Source organism: Streptopelia decaocto (genome assembly GCF_964273445.1).
Source record: "Streptopelia decaocto genome assembly, chromosome: 3".
NCBI lineage: Eukaryota > Metazoa > Chordata > Aves > Columbiformes > Columbidae > Streptopelia > Streptopelia decaocto.
In genome coordinates, this window is record NC_138656.1 from 96,759,544 (window position 1) to 96,780,397 (window position 20,854).

The 20,854-nt window shown below is 36.7% G+C and overlaps 1 long non-coding RNA gene across 4 annotated transcripts in view; it reads right to left on the minus strand.

Moving 5' to 3' along the window:
- LOC309438519 overlaps nt 1-20,146 on the minus strand; it is an 83,839-nt gene extending 63,693 nt beyond the window's left edge. For 3 of the 4 annotated variants that reach the window (XR_014183810.1, XR_014183811.1, XR_014183812.1), the window contains exons 1-3: nt 19,931-20,146; nt 15,051-15,208; nt 6,868-7,004 (exon numbers count right to left, since the gene is read on the minus strand). This is a non-coding gene — a long non-coding RNA (uncharacterized lncRNA). The remainder of the gene's footprint in view (nt 1-6,867; nt 7,005-15,050; nt 15,209-19,930) is intronic. The other variant, XR_014183813.1, reaches the window with a different exon arrangement.
- Nucleotides 20,147-20,854: the final 708 nt, after the last annotated feature.

A 20,854-nucleotide genomic window follows, 5' to 3' on the forward strand; every position in this document is an offset into this window, starting at 1 on the left:
TTTTTCACATAAACAAATGCAAAATAGAGGTTATCTGCTTTTCTATTTTGGATAATTTTTATGATGGTATCTACAGGTTAGGTAATGGATCATTGATTGATATTAGGAAATGTTTATTCACAGAAAGGGTTGTGAAGCATTGGAACAGGCTGCCCAGGGAAGTGATGGAGTCACCATTCCTGGAGGTGTTTCAAAGACGTATAGAAGAGGCTCTTAGCAACATGGTTTAGTGCTAGATTTAGGTTATGTTTGGACATGATCTTAAGGGTCTCTTCCAACCAAAATGATTCTATGATTCTAAGTAAAAGATCTAAATGCATCAGAAATGAGAGACTATTGTGGCTTCCTGAAAGGAATCTGCGCCCCAGACTTAGGCTTCTGTCTCCAGTTAAGTGTGCAGAGAAAAATAAGTAATGGGCAAACCCCCATAACATCTTACTCAAAGGTGTCAATGTCTCCCTAAAGCACAGTTCTTGCTGATGTCCTTTTTCAGAGTTCAAGAAAAAGCCAAGTTGTTTTCTCTGTTCTGGTTCTCAACTACAATACCTTGTCAGTAGATATCTGCCATTATTCTTTAAAAATAATTCTTTTGTTGTTTATTTGCTTGTTTTTTAATGATAGTGATGTCACCCAACTTAATATTTATAGTAATTACTGAAGCCAGAGAAATAAATGGAAGAGCCTCTTTACCCAATCCCAGGGAAGATCCCAGAACCTGTATTCTGTCTGGGCGGAGTTGCCTCCTGAAGCCCTGACTCTCCAGTTTAAAGTTGGGAGAGATACCTGCCCATCTGTGTTTCCTATGGCTCAGGACTAGACAAATCTCCTAGGGCTCTGGGAAAAGAATTTTGGGTATCATACAGAGAGTGTGGAACCCGAACAGACTCCTGGGAATAGGAAAAGGGGAAAGAGGATGATTGGAAGATACCAAATGACTGCAGAGCAACTCACAAGGAGTAATTATCAGTGAATAAACTGGTAATTGTCAGTCAATAAATCAGGAACTCATACTTAGTCAAAGGGTGTATGTTTGATAGTGAACTTGAAACAAAGGCCTGGTCTCCCTCAGTAAAACACAGGCTTATCAATGCCTAATCGAAAACTTCATGGGGCTGTGTGACAGAAACAGACTGTTCTGAGGCATCCTTGTCTAAATCTAAAGAAATCTGCAGGATTCCTGTGAACATTTAGAGAAAAGGGAAATGGGACATGAGGAAGTTGAATTGTGCAACATTTCTCATGTCTGCTAAAGGAATTTGTAGCATTACCAACGCATACAAAAGGTAGGCTAAATCTGAGTATGAAGCAAGTCCTCCAGCAGAAGAACTCTGTATACCTCTATGTACGTTGCATTTGGACCTCAGAAAACAGCAGGAGGATGTCAGCTATTGGGGAAAAAAGTTACTACTCTGTGTCCAATACAGTAAAGTCATTGGTGCACTGATAACAACTCTATTGGCTTCAATAATACTAGTGTCCTATTTAAAGGCAATGTAATGCATATTTATGTATATACTATATATATTTGTATGCACTGTAGCTATATGCGTGGTTAGCCTTGCATCAAGTACTCAGTCTACCCTGAGCACGTGTCCTGTTTGGATCCTATACATTATTACTAAAAAGTGGCATTCCTGGAAAAAATTTTCTGTGCCCTTCAGTCAGTGTCCTCATACTTGCCCCTGCTAGGTGCTTGCATTCAAGAACCTGAAATTAGCTCAAGAAATTGGAGATATGTTTAGAGCATAACCTGTAAGTCAACATGGGCATCATATTAGGCTGACCTAATGGAAATTATTCCCTTTTGTGAGCAAGTTGCAGACAATTTGTTTCCTATGTATATTTGACTGCAGGCAACTTGAGTTTAAGAAACACCTTCCATGCATTTTGTCAGATCCAAAAGGATGTTGTTGCTTGGGTAAATTATGATACATGTTTTTATATTTTACACTCAGTCTTTTGAAAAGAAAATTAAGCAAGTGTGCTTATCCTGTTGTTATGGTTTCAGGCTACCTTTAGCAAGTTACCATTTACCAAAACATACCTCAAGGTGCCTGTAAAAACAGCACTAAAATTTTGCTTGGAGTCCAATACATTGCATATTGATAAATTTTGCTCTAGTGCTGTGACTGCTTAGTACTTTACTGTGATGACATACATAAATGTGCTTGTCATTGGAAGATACTGAGGTGCCATTAATGCCTCTCTCAACACATAGTGGAGTGACCTTGCTCATTTTTTTTCATACAGAAACAACTGCTTATTCTGTATGTGTGTCATGCTTCCTCAGGAGAAATCATGCACGATAAAGTAAAAAGCAGTTAATGCAGGTCAGTACAACATTCAGTATAGAAAGCAGCTGAAATACTGCATGACAGTCTCAGCTGAACCTTCTAGGTATGCTTTGCTCAGCTGTCGCCCTTTGAGTTTTAAATTATTTTATTCATATGCTTTCAGATAATTCTGCTTTTGCAGTCAAAGTCCCTCTCGTTCTCAGCCCTGAGACATTACTTTAATGCAGTTATCCTCAGTGTGAGTTTTCTATTTGTTCCCTTGTGAAATCAGCAGTACTAATTTTAACGGATCAGAATACTGCAGTTTCCTATAAAATCCCAAAGGACTTTTGGATATACCTTTTCTGGCCCCAATTTTCTCTCAAGCTTACAAAGTGCTTAATTAATGTATATATTTTGACACCTCATGACCTGCCTGCTGCTTTCTTGTTGGTTGCCTTCACAGAGCTTTGATTTCTGTTCTCTGGCCACAATGACTTCCCTACTGAGCAATTCCTTGGGGCTTGGGAATTGTTTTGCCTTTCTGTTCTTTTATACAGGGTTGTGCCTACCTCCTGCGAGAGTGCTGCACACCACTTCAGAAAGTCACTGTAGAGTATTAGGCCTTTTGATTTCTTTTGTTTTGGCTGTACTATGTACTGAAGCTGACTTTGGTCCCTATGCACTTAGTAAAGACTCCGTCTGATTTGAAGTGTATCCATGCTAACTGTGCTAGACTTTATTCACAGAATTTACATGCTTGTTTGATCTTCTTGCCACTGGAGCATCAGTGCAGCCCCTGGAAATGTTTGCAAGTTTTCTTTAACTTTCTGCACTTTTCTAGTCAACTTGCTACTACTCATACATGTAAATGTAAGAATATGCAAAAATATGTGAATTTTTTTTTTTGGTCTAAATGACTGGAGCTTTCAAAATTAATTCTGCTTGCTTCCTGACTATTCCCTATTTTATGCCGATTAGTCATCACTGAAGCCACTTGTTTTTACTATTTCATGCTTGCTTGACTCTGATTCCTTTGGCATTACCTATTTACAAACATTTGGAGTGGCTTCTATCCCTGTATTTTGACTGTGGTCTAGGCATTTGCTAGAACTTCTGCATGTTGAGAGAAAATCTTATGAGTACTAATTCAATAAAATTCAGTTGCATTGTTTCAAAGTTTGAGGGCAGTAATGTTGTCTGGCAATCTGCTTCACGAAGGGGGAAGTTTGAGCATGGAAATACCTGACAGCAGTTTTCCTTTTTAAGCTTTGGAGAGTGTACTACAAACAGCAGGGAGGAAAAAGTAACAATGCAAAATCAGAAAAAAGTGTATCTCCTTTAATGTTGCAGTGCAATTTGTTTTCACTGGTCATCAGTCTTAATGATCGCTTTAGTTAGGAAGAACAAAATGCTTTTGAAAAGCCATTGTCTGCATATACTGATGTGTTTGACCTTCATTTAAAAATGGCTTTGATTCATAAAGGGGAGCATAGAAGATATATTTTTTCTTTGGTGTCTGTACCAAATAAGGTCGGGATTCAGCACCTCTTAGAGTGTTAATTTAACCATGGAAAAACTAATTATGGTCAGTTATACCCTCACTGTAGCTAAAATGCTTAGTAGAAAGTTTTTGTCTAGAGATTTTGCCTGTTTTTATCACTGTCAGAAGCTCGAAGTTTAATCTTGTATTATAAAGCCTCCATCCTCCTTCTAGAATGACTGTTTTACCATGTTACTGTTCTTCTAATCTTATTGCTCTTAGTCTTAGTAAAAGAAATGACCTGGCTGGTCCCTGGAATAGCTTAATAATTCATGTATTGTTTCATAGTGCCTTTGAAATGTTTACCAGCTGGGTACTTATTGAAAATTTTTATTTTGCCTTCTTGGCAGTTTTCTAACTACTGTCTTATAAAAGTAAATCAACATATTTGTATAGTAAACATTCTAGCGACCTAATACAGCCATACCATCCCACAACTAGGCAATATAGACTATTAATAAATCATTGCAGATTGTCCACATATTCTTCATACTGTATCTCAGATGCTTCTGATAGCTGATACATAATATTCCCTCCCCTTGCCCACAGCAACTACTGCCATCAAGCATATTACTAATTTACACTTCAATATTTCTAAAGTATGTGTCTCCATTAAGATTTGTATTACATTGCCAGACATGGTATATTGAGAGGAATGAACTCATTTGTATGAAATAAGAATCAATCCTAACCTTGAATCAGATCCAGACAAAACATTCTTAAGGTTCAGAAAGCTTTATTCTTGGCTATTTCATCTGCCTCTGTACTTTGAGGATCTATTAGGATGGGAAGCCAAAAAACCAAACCAAACCAAAAAACAATGATATACAGGTCAGTCCTTCTCTAAAGATCTATTTTTATCTTACCTAGTCCAAATTGGAAAACTTGATAAAATATGAAAAAAACAAAACAAAACAAAAACCCACTCTATATCCTGGTTAGAAAACAGAGACTCGATCCAATGGCTTTTGCATATAAATTCTTCATCAGTATCAGTCACAAGGATTGCTGTACCAATCTGATCTATGCCAGGTGTAAAAAGAAGTCACATTCTTGTTTTATTTTGCTCCAATAATACTTCAATGTATCTGGTGGTTCTATTTAGGACTTTTTTGGAAATTCTCAAGCTTCATGAAATGATTAGTTTAACTCTTTCTATATCAAATGATGTTTAGCTGGGGCAATTTATATTCCTGTGCTAATATTAGGTAGAGATAACTTTTTATTCAGAGTTTGAACACGAACATGAACTGACAAGCCTCAATAAACAGGAGATACAATTATGCAGTGGGAAGTGGCTAATACTAGTTTGATTAATTTTTAACTAGTCTTTATCAGAGTTAATTTTGTATGAAAGTGAGAGAAGTTCCATTTCCTGTTAGGCTGTTAAGCATTTAAAATTTAGCAAATATGTCTTCAGGTTGAGTTAAAATTTTAAACTGTGATATTTTTCTTATGATATTAAATACTGCAGTGATGGATGTAAGGCAGTAATGTATATTCTATAGCTTTTCTATTGACTTGCAGGGCCTCAACAGTGGATCCTTGAAAGATATTTTGAAAGATATTTTGAAAGATATTTCACAATCTTTAAGCTGATGAGCCTCATTTACTTGCTACTGATACACAGTTTGGAACACAAGGTAAGGAGTAGCAACATTTGAAACACAGTACTTGGACCTCACCCATTATAAGAACTTTTTTCCTCACACAGTGCAGAGACTTATTTCAGGTTCTAAAGTTCTTCCTAAAGCATGAAGAAGCTAACTAAAATGAATTTTTAATTAGAATTTTTAGAACACATTTTCACATTTTTTCTCAACTAGTTAAATCATGACTCTTTTTGTGAAGTCAGATCTTATTTAAAGTAGCTGTCTCTCCATTACTTATAAATATGAGACTTTTGTAGCTGCTGAACTATGACTGTATTCCACACTAATACAATGACCTATTGAAAGCTGAATGTAGGTTGATCTGTGAGCAGGAGGACACTGGAGTTCTGAGAAGCATATATGATGTAGTATCATAATGATGGGTGTGGAAATAAAAAGATAAGCAAGTAAACTTAAAAAAGTCAGTATTCTGTAGTGAGAGGCTTTTCCCTCTTTGGCCTGAGAATAGAAAGGTTTTGGCCAAATCCTATGGACTGTGACTTCTCCTGAGGATGATCAAAATGTCTAAAACTTCATCTTTCTCCTTTCTGTTAAAATGTGCAGCAGAGAGTAGAAAAGACCCAGAAGATGTAAAGAAACCGATACAAATCTAAGCTGCTGACTCTCTGCAGCTGTTTCGGGCTGACACTTGGTAATAAAAGTTGTCTGGGTTGAGGGAAACACAAAACATAAATATCATGGCTGTCAGAAGAAAATAATAATTGTAAAATCAGCTTGGTTTTACTAATTCTCTGTAAGCTGGTCTTCATTGCAGGAATAATGAATTTTTAACCTGGAAATAACTTAAGTATAATAATTCATGATATTATTGCACTATATTTACAGACAGGATGCAGTTTCATGTTTACAACAAGTTCCATACTTATGAATTTTAATTCTTTGCTGGATATCATTCATTCTTTCATTATCCAGCTGTGAGATCTGTGCAGAGCAGATAGAGTAGCTGTAACACTTCTACAGTATAACTTATGCAAGATGAAAAAATCGTGGTAAATAAGAAATTAGTAACATTCTGAAGACTTGCAGAAGAGACAAAATGATCAATTTCTTCATACAACAGAAGAGCATCTGTGGAGCGAGGCGGGGGGTAAGTGTAAGTGTTCCACCAAGAATAGCAGCTGGTTTCACATCACTAACTGACAAATCTGAAATTGTGATTCACTGGCTAGAAAACTTTGGCATTCTAAACCTACTATTAACCTTCTGCAAAGGGCAATTGACAAAATAAAAAAAAAAAAAACACAAAAAACAAAACCAAAAAACCCCAAAAAACCGCGACCAAACCAAAAACCACAGGCAGAAACAATTCAAGGGCTAGCAGCTTTACTATCTTCAGGAGAAATCAAAAAGCTGTACATAAGCTCAAGTCACAACTCACCAGATCATAAAGGCATTGCCTCTTGCTCCTCTTAATTATGGTGCTGCAGCATTTATTCAAAGGCGTAAAATGTGATTGTATCCATTTGGGAATATGAGACCACACCAGTTGATTGTAGTGGTACAATTACTATTCTCCTACAAAAGAAAAAGGGTGACTTGCCAGACTAAAAATTGTCAATGCTGCCTTTTATCTATTCCTAATAAAATGTTAGCAAAGCCCTTGTCATTCAGATTGTAGAATATATGTTAAGTCTATTTCTACCCCAAAGCCAATGCATTTTGAGAGCAGACTCTGGTACCCAGATAAGATCTTTGTTTTATAAAATAATTCTAGGCAAATGAGTGCAAACAGTATCAACTGAAATACAGGGCATTTATAGTCTTAAAGAAGAACATTTCAGAAACTTGTCAGAAAACATGGGAGATCACACAAAAGTCATCTTTATTCATTAATTACTTCAGTTATATCTCCCAGATACATCTGCTCCAGTATTCTTGCTGGTCAACAAAGCCTCTTCTAGAATTAGAGAGCAAATTTTGCCTTTCACAAGTTTGATAAACTTTTATGGATTTTTAAAAAATACAAATTCATTGACAGGGTCATGTTACTCATCTTGTTGAATGAATTTCAGCCAGAGGGAAAACAGAGGATTTTATGAAGTAGTACTGTGCAAGATCAAGTTCCTTGTCACCAATAAAAAATTAATATTAGTCAAAGTCAAAGTCAAAGCTACTTTTTGTGTAGGAAACCTCATACCAGACATTTTCTTGGAATGACCTCCAGAGCTGGGAGTTAGTTTTGGATTAAGACATCTGCATTTAGATGTCTGCAGTGTAGGTGTCTACATACATGTGAGGTACTGGTCTAAGTTTGCTTGGGAGTCAATGGAGACCTTGTCAGTCGTGGCAGGGCCTGGCAGCCAGGGCCTGTCCCACCACCCCAGCCAGAAGCAGGGCAGAGGGACAGCCCCAGCCCCAGGAATGGGGCACCTTCCTGGGGACAAGGCTGAGCTGAGGCTGGGCCAGGACAGGGGCCTGGGGGTGGGCTGAACTTGACAGGGCCCATAGTTGGGAAGGGCAGGGCTGTGGGGAGCTGGAGAGCAGCCCTGCTGTGGCATTGCTGGGGCAGGGGCTGATGATCCTGGGGGACTGAAATGGGGTCCTGGGTCATGGGTAAAATGTGGGGGGATCCCCGGGGAGCTGGGCAGGGTCAGGCCCATTTTTGCCCTCAGGACCTGGACAGCATTTCAAACTGTCAAGCATTTGAACTATTTCTTGTTCTTTTTCCAGATCACCTCACAGCAGTCACAAAGAAAAGATGCAGAATTACTAATTCAGAATCACTTGCTCTCCCTTTACTAAAGGAAGAGTGGACCTGTAAACTACCTGCATAGATCTAAAGCAATCTTCTTTTAGTGCAAAATAGTTATTAGCTGCGACATTGTGCTTTCGCTTCTTTCTTCCCTCCCTGTTTTCTCAGCTCTCCTCCCTGCCCCTGCTGAGAGAAAACACCAGCATGAAATGGCTAAGCAGAGCTAATGAGGTGACAGGGGGTTTGGTGCAGGGAGCGGGGGCATTTCTGGGGTCTGTGAGCACCTTGACCCTTCATGTAGCTTCCTTTACCCTCAGAGACAGGGCACTCCCAGTGATATCACCTGGGCAGCAAGAGGTTTTGAGGTAAAGAAGGGCAAGAGACCTTCCTTCCTACCAACAGGTCTCCAAAACCTCAGTGACCCTCCATTGAGAATATTTCATACTATCATGATACTTGACAGTATTATGGTAATCACCAACTTGATAAATGTTTACTCTTAATAAAATGTATGTTTTTCTTTTGATATTTTTAGTTGTTTTCTTCATTAAAGAGGCAAGAATGACTCTTCATTCTGCTTGCATCTAAGCAAAGCATTAGCACAAAGATAATTATTGATCCAGCCCCAACAGTTGACAATAGAATAGTTTGTTGAAGATTTGTCAATGATAGCAGAAAATGTATTGAACTGTCTTCTCTGTCTGAACACACATGTTATATTTGGCATTCCTGCAGCTACTTTTTCTGTACTTCAAAGTTAAAATTACAGAAATGGGGATTGGAGACTGAACTCTCAAAATATACTTATCCACTGTGCTTTGTAGTAAAGTGGGAGACGTGACGCACTATTTTTCTGTCTCTTTTCCTTAGGGAAGCTCATAAGCCTTTCTTTTCTTCTCTCTTTATTTTTTTTTCTTTCAGTTTTTCTCACCTCACAAAAGAGAGTGCAGATTTCCCAGAATTTTACCCATCAAAGCCAGTAAGTTGAACATAACTCTGCTATGCTTAAGTGGGATGCCGAGATGAGAAGTAATTCCATTATGCCATGTTGTCTTTTAAAATTAGCCAAAGGGTGGGAGTATGGAATATTTTTTTTTTCTTTAGCAGAGTATGCAAGAGAAAAAGATAGTAAGAACTCCTTTCAGCTGATAACCAGAGAGGTTTTCAATTGATTTGAAGATTTCACACAGTCACCCTCATGCTAAGAGGTATAACAAAGACTAACTGGTAAAGCTAGGTGTCCATTTACTTATGACTTCTGACACATATTATGTGAAAGACTTGATTACTTACCACCCCAGAAGAAGTGGTTACTGATGCTGTAGAAAGTTGAATTCAAATTTATTGTGAAAATTCATAGGATATAGTGGCTGTATGGCACTATCTTAAAATTTTAGAAAATTTGAGAATTTTCATTGATCCATAGAAGACATTTCCAAGGTCAATGTTAGTAGATTTTTATTTATTTTTTTTCATGTTTGAGGAAAACAAAATAGAAAGAACCTAAGGATTATCAAAACTACAATTCTGTACTCCTGCAACTTCACAGTCCATTCATTCCATACATCTGGAGTATTGTGGAAATTGAGGATTTCTTCTATTTTGTGTGTCTTATGTAAACACTAAAAATTTGAAATCAGTTCTAAATGCTTACAAAAAAGATTAAGAAGATACACAAGATCAAATAAAATATTTAATGTGATAAACTGAAGCTGGTCATTTTTTTTTACTACAGATACATTGCTGGTTCTTGCATACACCAAAAAAATACAAACTTACTTACTACCTATCCAAAAGTATAAAGGGGGGGGGGCGGGGGGAGGAATTTCTACCAGCTCTGAAAAAAAAAAAAACAAAAAATGCCAAGGATTACTGATGAATGAAGTAGTTCATTTGAGAAGAGCTGGGTCCAGGTAGAAGTTCTGTTGTTCTGCAATTCTGTTAATGTCTGCAAGATAAGGATGTTCAAATTAAAAAATTTGGGAAATCGTGTTTTCTTTCTACCCTACTATATAACATTTTGGATCTTAGTGGAAGTAAATTAAAGTGTGAAATTGGAACCAGGACTGGTAGGAACCCAGTACAGATTTACTGCATACAGACTGGCATAAAATACTGAGATATTAAATTCTTCTTTTGTATGCATTTCCTGCTTATTCTATAACAAAGTATCAAATTGACAACAGTAGGCTATCAAGACTCAGTTAAGATGTATAAAAATGTGTTCCACATGTAGGCAGTTCTGAAAGGACAACCTGTTTACAGTGATGAGTCTCCAAAAGAGCAAACACAACATTTAAAATGAATATTTTTTGAGGATTAGAAGAAATGACAGGCATTTTCTATGTTTACAGTGACCCAAAACATTCTTTCCAGTAAAATCAGCAAGGGATAAGGTTTTTTCTTCTGTTTGAAACTATAATAGTCTCTTAAAAAAGAAGGGATTTCTTTGGGACACTAAGAAGTTTAACAATAGCTTTGCATGCCATAGCAAGCATTATTTACTTCAATCTCCATACTCTTGCTGCTGAGATGGCATGGTAATCTTGTGAGATGAATGTATGTCACATCATTAATTTAAAGATTTTTCAGTCCCTTCATTATGAAGTAGGAAAAGATTGTACTTTGGTCTTTGGCATACCTGAACCTTAATGTCCATGTACTGTTAAATCGGTGGCATTTGAAGGGCATCTCTTCCATAGTATGCAACCCCTTCAATTTTCATTTCAGAATCATAGTTAACTTGTATGTGATCTTTATGTGAATCAGATGGATTCTTACATTATGCATGATGAGATAACAGGATGGCTATTCCCAAGACCCAAAACTGCTCCTCCCAGCCCTTCCTGACATATCTCAGCCCTAGGAGGCCCTATAGTATTCTCATAGAATCACAGAATATTTTGTATTGGAAGGGACATTTAAAGGTCATCTAGTCCACCCCAACCATGCAATAAGCAGGGACATCTTCAACTAGATCAGGTTGCCCAGAGCCCCATCCAGCCTGGCCTTGAATGTCTTCAGGGATGAGGCATCTACCACCTCTCCGGGCAACATGTTCTAGTGTATCATCACACCCATTTTAAAAAAGTCTCCCTTGTATCTAGCCTAAATCTACCCCCTATTAGTTTTAAACTATTAATCCTTATAATATCACAACAGGCCCTTCTAAAAAGTGTGTCCCCATCTTTCTTATAAGCCCCCTTCAAATACTGAAAGGCCACAGTAGGGTCACCCTGAAGCCTTCTCTTCTGCAGGCTGAACAATCCCGACCCTCTCAACCTTTCTTTCTTCACAGGACAGGTGCTCCAGCCCTCTAATCATCTTTCTGGCCTTACCTTGGACCCTCTCCAACATGTTCATGTCCTTCTTATGTTGGGGGCCCAAGAGCTGAATGCAATGCCCCAGGTGGGGTGTTACCAGAGTACAGTAGAGAGGGACAATCACCTCCCTCAACCTGCTGGTCATACTCAGGATATGGTTTGCTTTCTGGGCTGCAAGTGCGCACTGCCAGTTCATGTCCAGTTTTTCATTCACCAGTACTGCCAAGTTCTTCTCTGCAGGGCTGCTCTCAATCCCTTCATTCCCCAGCCTGTATTGATACCAGGGATTGCCCCAACCCAGGTGTATGACCTTGCATTTGTCCCTGTTGAAACTCATGAGGTTCACATAGGCCCACTTCTAGCGCTTGTCCAGGTCCCTCTGAATGGCATTTGTCCCTTAGGTGTGTCAACTGCATCACTCAGCTTGGTGTTGTCCACAAACTTGTTTTGGGTGCACTTGGTCCCATTGTCTATGTCACTGATGAAGATAAGAAACAGTACTGGTCCCAGTATGGACCCTTGAGGGACATCGCTTATCACCCATCTCCATCTGGACATTGAGCCGTTGACCACTACCCTATGGATGAGACCATCCAACCAATTCTTCATCCACTAAATAACCCATCTGTCAAATCCATACATCTCCAATTTAGGGAGAAGGATGTTGTGAAGGACCATGTCAAAGGCCTTCTCCTCCTTTCTTTTCTCCTTCTTTTCCCATATGTCCCACAGATGGACCAACAGAAGCGAACTAAAAAATAATTACACAGGTTTCGCAGAAAAATCTTTCCAAGCAGCTGATAGTGATTTTTTTTACCCAGGAAGTTTATTCAGTAGCAGCAGACTACCTTTCAGCGGAATTTTGAGGTCGTTATTCGACAAACTTTTGAATCTGCTCTTAGCAGCTGGAAATGTCAAAATGTCATGATTCTGCCCATACCACTGTCTTCCCTGAAGCTTTCTGGTAACTCTGTTGTTGAACTGTCATTTTCAAATCTTAATTATGGAAATTTTGCCAGCGCTTCTGTTGTTAAAAACAGTAGAAATGAGGTTGATTTGAAAATAGCTTAAATTCTGTATTAAGGTGATGAGGTTTTTTGCCTTGAAACCTCTGAAAAAGCACCTAGGAAATGAAGAAACATATAAGATTAAGTAGTCTACAGACTACTGGAATGTAACTCATAGCTACCTGAGAGTTATTGGACATTGCTCTGTGACACAGAATTGAGATAGCAAGACATGGTAGTTTTTGTAGATTAAAAAAATGAAGTATTTTTCAAAAAACCCTCAAACATTTTCAAATTGTAAAATACATGCCTAGAAGGAACCAGAGGAACTTGAAAGAGGATCCAGCATAGCAAGACTGTAAGATACTGATCCAGTCCCAGCCTCATCAATGCTAGAAGTTCCTCAATCCTTTCAAAGACTTTTATCTTCATTTCACTCCTCTGGACTTCCACACCTTCTAGTTGCTTTTTAGGTGGGCCATCCTGTGCTTTCCTGAACTGCAGTGGAAGGCTGGAGAGCAGGTGCTCACTGTTGGGACTTGTGGTCTCTCTTTTCTTACAACCCATGTTCTTCTTAGGACACTTTTTACAAAAAGTGTGACATTGTGAACCCAGCTCAAAACATGGATAAACTTGCAATAATTCAGACCTGCTGCAGCCTCCCTCCTTCTTCACGTACATCTCTCTGAGCAGAAAACTAATCTGCCAAAAAACATTATTTGTCACATACATTACTTCTTTGATATGGTTTACAGGATAGTTATACCAATGCTTCTCCATTGCAAAAGAGAGGATGATGTGGCAACAGGAGAGCAAGACTGTTCCTTACAATGCCACGTTTGTTTTACATTAGATTAAAGTAATTATTGAACCACGTTTAGCCTTCTGTAATATTATATTATCAATCCATTATTAGTCCCAAGCTTTTTCTGTAGAGCTCCTTCCTAGCCAAGTTAGCCCCCATTTTTTTTTGCTTTTAAAAAATTTTATCTTACTATCTTTAGATTTCTTCAATTGAGCAAAACAATTCTGAAAGTAGTTGTCTTTCTAAAGTGCTTCCTACTCACCCAGCTTGCTGTTAGCACAGATTTTTTTGTGTGCTCTCTCCTCTAGCACTCAAGCTATTAGTGAAAACCCAGAACAGTCCTATAAAAGAATTTGATAGGTACAGCCTCAAAAGATAGCCAGAAATTACTGAACAATATGATCTGATCAGTTTTGGTTTTTTTTTGTCCAGTCTTTTTGCCATTGTATGATAATTTTAGCCACAGTACATTTCCATAGTAAAGATAAGAAATATATTTTGCTTTCTCTATTGACTCTACACTGTCAAGGAAGATGAGATCATTTTGATAGGGTATGTTTTTGTACTTTCTTTTAAGATGTTTCCTATCATATTTCTTTTAGGGGCTAATTAAAAGATTGTTTAATACTTTTCCACAGTATCTTTCTGAGTTCATTATATACAATTCTACTTTTTCCTTATTCTGAAGAAAAAAACTATATTTACTGTTCTCCAGTCTTCCAGTGTTTAATGTCACCTCAGTCTCTCCTCCCTCAAGTTCTCTTAGATAATTAATTACAAAAGATTCAGGGATTGCTTTTGCTACTTCCTTTAAAACTGTAGATTGAAATCCATCCCATTTACTGTCTTGAATATGTCTCATTGTTCTACGTATTCTGTAACCTGTTCTCCCCTCTGCTGGCCTGAGCTACTCTTATAAAATTTGTGTTACATGCATGATTGCTATTAATCTTTTTGTCCAAAGGCTCATACTAAAAAGGCAGTAAATATTTTTACTTTATTAGTATTATAATTATTGATTCAGACTCCCTTTTAAATAATTGATCTATATTTTCACTCAGCTTACTCCTAATGAAATTCAATGTTATTTCTTTCCCTATTGCTTTCATTATGTCTTGGTAAGTAGATCTTAAACCATATCTTTTCTGCATTTTCGCCTACATAATTTTGCTGTTCATTTAGAATCCCATTAATTCATGTGTTCGTGCTTCTGCATTTTGTGCAGTTATTTGTTATCAGTTTATTCAAGACCTCTGAATGCTGCTGTGGGGTCTTCTGCTTTACTTGTTATCTTCTCTCAGTCTCACATTGCCACTGTCTGTCATATTGCCTATTTAGAAGCTGCAAGTCCTCTTACCTTTCTTCTTTCTATATTCTCTTGATCCACCTCATTATTTTCCACTTTGTAGTGATGAGTCACTGTGTACTTCCACCTCTCTCTCTTGGGCATTTCCTCCTTATGCTAGGCCCTCAAATAATTTTTGCAGAAAGATCTGTAGCTATGTCTGTCCCTCATAAAAGAGAAAGAAAAGGCAGAGGTGTTAGTTTGTTATTAATGCAAACATATACAAACAGATAGCCCACCAGACTGCTATAAGTTACTAAACTTATTTTTCTGTGTGAATGAGTTTTGATTCTGCTCACAAATTGAGATTGTTTAATTGTTGCTTATAGACTACATAAGAGTCATTTGCTCGGAGAATCATATTGTATATCTTCTTCTAATCTACTTGCCTCATGTAAGCCTTCAGTTCATGGTTGCTTGATTCTCGAATGCTTTTCAGGGCAGTCCTCATAAATTTCTGGTGCACACACACATTCATGTTAGTTGTGGACCATCACTTGCATTCCTGGCATTTTCTAAAAGTAAATTGGAAAGCAGTATTTTTTCTCTGAAAAATGAAAAGGTTAATGGTTAAGTCAATTGCTAAATAAAATCTTAATGTTCAAGATTCACAACAAATAAAATATATGCCTTTATATCTTCTTGAGGGCAATACTCAAGCTTTCCCAGCATGTATTAGAATTGTAATTTAACTGCAAAGTGAACTCTGCCAAAGCATTTGAATTATGTGTTACACTTGGTTACTCTTAAAAATATCCCTACATTCTTCATTACCCTTACTACACGGACATATTGTGGTCCTACGTTACAGCAATTTCTTGCCTTTAGAATCCAGTCTCCAAAATACTGCCATAAAATTGCCTTATGTGTTCCCCATTACATTTGTTGTTTAATCCCTTTTGTAACTTCCTCTGAATTTCCAGTTGGGTTCCATTTTCTCATATTCCATTCTCTGTCCTTTCCCTGCTTTCATACATTCTCAGTTGCGTTAATCTAGCATCACTTAAATGCTCTCTTTGGTTTTTGATATTTATATTTTCCTTCTGGAGCTCACATCTTTGGTAAGCCAATGTTTACCCTTCTCTTTGAAATTGTTCTTGCACCAGTGATAACATATCCATCAAACAAAGAAGTGAAATAAAGAAATGTTATAATCCTCTTTCTTGACAAACGTGTCTTCCTAGTAAATGAAATATTCTGTCAACTCACATTTTGTTTAAGTGCTTTAGCACATTAATTTTTAAGACCCTAAATAAATCCAAAGAATAGAAGGTTGCTGCAATTCTCAGCAGAACACAAATGTTAATTTGCAGTGCAAAGTTTCAAGAAGGTCTTCATATAAATTAGTTTTCTTCTTTTTTCCTATCAATCAAACCAGATGTTTTCCATTACAGCATGTGTGTTTCTCAAACTTACTGGTGCCAGAAGTCCACAGAGGAAAAGATTTTACTGGAGGAGGCAACGATAGGCTCCTGTGCTGCGTGGGATGACTAAATGACAGGCTTAAAATTCTAGCAAAATGCTGTGATGTCGGGCCAACCACCCGAGAACATGGCAATCTAGAGGGGCTTGGAAACAAGTCACATTATTAATTATTTTCCTGCCAGAATTTAGGATTTAATAATTTTAGAGATGAAAAGCAGTATAGAATCACTTTTAAGTTTCCCCTCCAAAGTAGGAACTCATGTTTTATGATTTTTCCTGAAGGCAAATGGTCAACAGTTCCGGGGAGTAATTTTTGAATTTTTTTGTTGTAAGACAAAAGTAAAAGGCTATTAGGGGTGACCCTATGATGAGGACAAGGAACTATTATAAGAATTAAATATGTGTAGTTATTTGCTAATACTGAGCTCAGTTTTGAACTATGTGAGGAAGTTGTATTTGCTAACAACAAAATATTCTCCTGCTTGCCACAACTTTCAGTTATATAATTTGTAGTCTGATCCAGGCTGCAGGGAAGTAAATGACAATGCTTCCATACAGGGGAATAACAGCAGGATACACCCAGTAATTCATACAGCACTCTGAGTGCAGACCCAGAGGGTAAAAGAAATGGAGAAAAACATTAGTTTAAAAACTTTTATTGGTTCAAACCTAACTCCAGTGCTCTTAGTGAATCCAATACAGAGGTTAGCAAAGGTAATGAAACCTATGGAAAAGTTTCTGGTTAACTATGTACGGTCTCAAATGCAGAAAGGGTCCAAGGTTATAACTAATAGACTCAATATGCGAGTCTGAGATCTTCAATAAGTAACAGTCCCCTGTGAAAGACAAGGACCAGCAAGAAGACAGTGGGAATGTGACATGAGACTCAGAGCTGATGTATGTAGTTTCAGTACAAGGGTATGTAAATTCAATACAGTTAATAATCACAAAAATAAAATTATTAGTGATCCTAACTAGGCTGGATTTGGAATCTGGTATTTGATTGTAGATTACCTTTTTTTTTTTTTTTTTTTCCCCCTCCAGATCTCACATCAGAATTTGTGTGGTATTTTGGAATACATATTAGGAAAAAGTCCAGGGATATAAGTAATCTGTCCATTTACAGCAAAGTCCCTCAATTGCTAAAAGTTGGAAACTGACTTTTCAGTAGTGCTCTCTGTCCTTAGTCACATTTAAAAAGATTTCTCTCACTAGCCAGCAATTTTGTCAGCTAAAGACTGGCAAACCTAAGAATAATTATTTTTGTAATTTCCTTCTTTTTCTAGTATTGGATTAAGTACAGTACAAAATCTTAAGCTATGTGCAATTAAATTTAGGTCATATTCTAAGACTAACATGCATTCTAGCTGTGGAAAAATTCATATCAACTAAGTTATAGCAGAGATGAATGTGGCTTGAAGTGAATCAGTGGAGGCTTAACTAATACAGGAGATGCTATTCTACTCTGATTTGCCCAAATATAATCTATTTAGATATCATGTTTTAGGACCATAAAAATAACAATGGTTTGTTATTGCTAAACATCTTGAAGTTCTTGTTACATTTCAGCAAATATATGGTATTCATTCTGGCAATATTTATACACTTTCATTGAGTGCAAAACAAGTAATCTGGTCTTTTTCTTCAAAGCTTCTCAGCCTTGCACCAGAAGATGCTTAGATGGATTGCGGTCCAACTGTAGAAGCCATTCTAAGAAAAAAAAACATCCCAAGTAGAAGGCAGTATTGTTTTAAAATCAGGTAGCTTTTCTCTTTAGTATTTGAATTAGCACCTGAATTAGCATTTCAATTAGCATTTATGTTAGCATAAAACATTACTATTATCAGTGTTAGAAAAGCTGAAATTTTGGAGTTCTTCCTCATGTATTGTGTGAGACCATAGCGAAATGTATCTTTATTAGAATTTCCCCCACCTGCCAACTTACTATGTTGTTTGTTGAGTGAAGTTGTATTAGTTTATCACTTTCAACATCTGTTTTCTGCCTTTTACCTTGAAATTCAGGTGTGTTTACAATTATATTATTGTTAAGATTTCTGGAGAAAGTGCAAGTGTTTTAGTTACATGGGCAGTGATGAAACTGAAGCTCTAAGACAAGGTTTCTTGTATTGGTTCATATGTACAAGTAGTTTGTGAAAAACATTTCAGCTTTGATGCAGATACTGCAACAGGAATACTTGTAAGAACATTTTGCACATAGCGCATCAGTAAATTTCTGCTAGATTTTGTCTGCAATGAAGATACAGCAATGAAGCAAAAACCTGAGCATTTGCTGTGACAGAGAACAGGGTGGATCTTCCTGTTTTGTCATTTTCTATGTTTTCATATATTCTGAGATAGCATCAAACTACTGAATTTTATCACTCCGAAACTTCCTTTTTCCTATGGCATTAGCTTTAAAGCAACAGGTTTGTAAAAAGTACTTGGAGTTATTTTGAAGGACAAGATTTGAGCCTTTTAGGAATATATATTGAACTATTTTTACACAAACAGGAAGTTAGCAACACTTTTTTTTTTTTTTTTTAAAAAAAAGAAAAATAGGTAAGATAGGATTTTCTTATAACCAAGGAATTATGGTTAAAGCTCAGCTATCTAATACAATGAGTTTCACTGTAAAATCAGAAACATTACCAAGTACTGTTTGACTTTATTTTCTTTTCCCTTTCGTTTTTATCATTTTTCTCTGCTACAGAAGTCTTTGATAGTGTCATTAATTTGCAGGGTGGAAAAATTTCACTAGCTGTGGAGACAGTTAAAATATATCTATTGCTGAAGTTTATAAATTATATGAAGCATAATTGTGACATTTGAAAGAGGAGGTAAAAGAATCTAAAAAGACATTTTTGGTCATTTGGATAACTTTAGCTATATTTGCACAGTGACTACTTGCACTAAAGCCAATTTTAAATAACTTCTGAAGCTTGTTTTTTTCATTTTCATAGCTAAGATGATAGTCACTTCTGAAGATCAAACAATTTAAAGGAGTTAGTTCGTAAAACCTGCAAACTTAAAATCAGGTTAAGGTTATCCTGGTACATTAGTGCCTGGATTGAAGATATGGATTTACTCTATTGATTTAAAGTGCCACCCTCAGAAATTATATTCTGGATTGAAATTTAATTTTCAAACACACTTAATACTTTAGAGATTTTAAATCTGGGGATCTAGCCTAAACTCAACCATCTTAAAGCATAGCTGAAAATATAGTCAAAGAACATTGCTAATTCTAACAAACAAAATTCTCAAGTTTAATTTTTTTTCATCATGCTGATGCGATACCAAATGCAGAACTCCACCCTTTCCATGCTTCTAGTCCTTATTGCTGACACTTTTGTCACAGAAGCATGCTGTTGTTTCCTTTGAAAGCCATTCTTTTTGCTTCATCGTGTATTCAGGGCAAATGCTTAACTTTCAAGTTCACGTTGGACAGAATAATGATCAGCTGTTCCCAGAAGCATCATTTGGTTCAAGGCTAAATGTCTTTTTGTTCAGCATCTACTTTCTTATTAAATGCAAACAGGACATAGATGCCTGTTTCATGCATAGTGCTTGGTATTTATTTACCTCAATAATCAAATGTAACTTTATTTTCAAAACTGTTACATGCATAATGATAATAAATCAAGGGAAATGATAGTGCCACATGGAAAAATTAATTTAGGTGACTATGACAGATTAATTCTGTGCATGACCCAAATATATATCACAATCTGTTACAGTTGAAATAGGGTTAGAAAAAACCCTCCATACAAGCAGGAAAGATGTGCAAAAAGGTGAAAAAAAATCTTATAAATGATATGCACTTTGCTTAAAAAAGAATACTTACAATCTTCTATTGTGTAGCTATGTCTTCTTCCTTTCTGTTTAATACAGAACATTTTGAAATATTCTTTAGAGTGATTGGAACTTTACACATAGAAACAATGAGTGGGACTTCAGCAGACTTCCCTCCTCGATTTACTCGTTGGTAACGTCATCCTTCCCAATCATGCTTGTTTCTTCTGATATACTGCCTCTCATGAAAATTGAGAGCTCTTTAAATGTCTCTGTAATGACTAGCTCACTGAAGCCCTGGTCCTTGATGGCAGGTACCGTAATGCAAATAATAAACAATAATAGTGTTTCTACATAGCTACAGCAAAGTCAGTGAAGCAATACATGTTCCTGGATATACACGGATTCTAATAATATATTGGAAAGGGGTAAAATCTTTTCACTGTATCACATGGCACTGTGTCAAAGCAGAAACTGGAGCTCAACTTCTGGAATCAGATCTATATTGGAATCTTTATTGAGTTCAGTGAAGCTCTGTGAGCATACTGATCCACTATTTCCTATTTATTACATGAAATTCTTTTATCCTTTGTACTCTGTAAACTTCAGTGATGTTACATGCACATTAACTACTATCTTTTCTATAAATTAATGATTAAGCAACATTAGGAGGCATCTTTTGAATAATGTATTCTGAACTTTTAACAGTATATGCTTATCTCCTCTTCTTAATTCCATTTTCTTTAAATACTGTAACCTGAAATTCCGATGCTAGAATAAATATTGAAGAGGGCTGAATGCTATTTCAAGCCGTGCCTGTCAACATTACTTCAAGGTTCAACCCTGCAGATTCTGAACTCTTAACATTCTCATTAAAATAATTTTAATGATATTTTCAAGATGCAGTGATTGAAGGATCTGTGGTCTTAACGGTTTTGAATATGTGCATCATTAGGTAAAAAACCTAAACTGTTAA